The sequence below is a fragment of the Quercus suber genome, unplaced genomic scaffold, assembly GCF_002906115.3.
Source record: "Quercus suber isolate HL8 unplaced genomic scaffold, Cork oak 2.0 scaffold_709, whole genome shotgun sequence".
Classification (NCBI taxonomy): domain Eukaryota; kingdom Viridiplantae; phylum Streptophyta; class Magnoliopsida; order Fagales; family Fagaceae; genus Quercus; species Quercus suber.
In genome coordinates, this window is record NW_027070150.1 from 350,523 (window position 1) to 352,020 (window position 1,498).

The window sequence follows — 1,498 nt, forward strand, 5'->3', positions numbered from 1 at the left end:
GGCCTTTTAGGCCCACTTACTTCCTCAAGACCCATTTATTTATATTAAGGGTCTGTGATCTATTATTTTTGCCGCTTCTCTGCTGCCCGTATTGCTGGGTTGGGCTGTCTTCTGTCTATTTCAAAAAATGACCCTCAACAGAGAGAAAATTTGTTTGTGTGAGATAGAGGGAGAGAAATTTGTGTGCGTGTAAGAGAAAGAGAAATAAAGAGAGAGGAGAAGCAGAGATATGTTTTGGAGTCTGGAGATCAAGAACTAGAAAAACAAAAAGTCTAAAAAAAGAGTGATGATAGATATAGGGGTAGGCGTACGTGTGTGGAGGAGAAAAAACAAGATAAAAAAAGAAAGAAAAACGTATGAATGAAAAAAAAAAAAAAAAAACTAAGGAAAGATAGGAAAAATAATATAAAGAATAAGAAATCAAATTGAGTAACATTACTACATTATTTACATAATACTTTCACAATAAATTTTAAGTGACAGAATAAATTTTAAGTGACAGATTGTTACCAGTTGATATTGGTGAGTAAAAAATAATTTAAATTGTGGGTTCAAATTAGAATAATAACAATACCATATAAGATTTTGTTGTGAAAGTATGCGAAAAAAATGTTATAAACACAACATTTCTCATTAAAAAAAAATTCTTAATATTGTTTGGAATTTGAAAAATATAAATGAATTAAGAAATATTAAAAAAAATAAAAAAATAAAAAAATATATTTTAATAAAAATAGAGAAAAAGATGGAGAGTCTATTGAAAAGTGTATTAATAAAAATGAATAGGTAAAAGAAAAAAGTTAATGTTCATTTTTAAACAGTACAAAAATGGAGAGGTTGTAGGAGATGTTCTAAATCTGGAAAAAGTGAATAAGTAAAAAGAAAAAATTATGGTTCACAGTACAAAAATGGAGAGATTGCAGAAGATGTTCTAAATTTGGGCATGGCCATAGCACCTGTTTTAACTTTAGAAGGGGTCGGTGCCGAAGTCCCACATCGCAAAGAAACAGTAAAATGATAGCATTTATATACAGCATGCATCAAGTAACTAGTGTCCCTTCGGGGACATCCGATAAAATTGGAACGATACAGAGAAGATTAGCATGGCCCCTGCGCAAGGATGACACGCATAAATCGAGAAATGGTCCAAATTTTTTTTTCTTCTCTTTTTGCCCTTAATCTAGACACTTAGGTTACGAAAATACCCTCTACAAACGCTATCATTGCCACTCGGCTTTCCTCATTGCCATTGGAAACCTCTGGGTTCCCAAGGTAAGCTCTTTCTATTTCCAATCTTGTTTGCATAAACGTGTACTCTGAATTTGAATAAATTTGAGTTTTATTTGTACGAAATTTGAAAATTTTGAGTCATGCACACAAGGTGTTCGATGAAATGCTTCTGACCCATGCAACTCATCGACCCATTTGTTAAAGTTTTATTATTAGTTTCTACAATATTATAATTTTGTTTGATTACTTCTTTCCTTATGGGTTATAA

At 31.5% G+C, this 1,498-nt stretch overlaps 1 non-coding gene across 1 annotated transcript; it reads left to right on the plus strand.

Moving 5' to 3' along the window:
- Positions 1–1,053: 1,053 nt before the first annotated feature.
- LOC136064576 (U6 spliceosomal RNA) lies at positions 1,054–1,156 on the plus strand. Its single transcript, XR_010626201.1, has one exon. It is a non-coding gene; the product is annotated as a U6 spliceosomal RNA (small nuclear RNA).
- Positions 1,157–1,498: the final 342 nt, after the last annotated feature.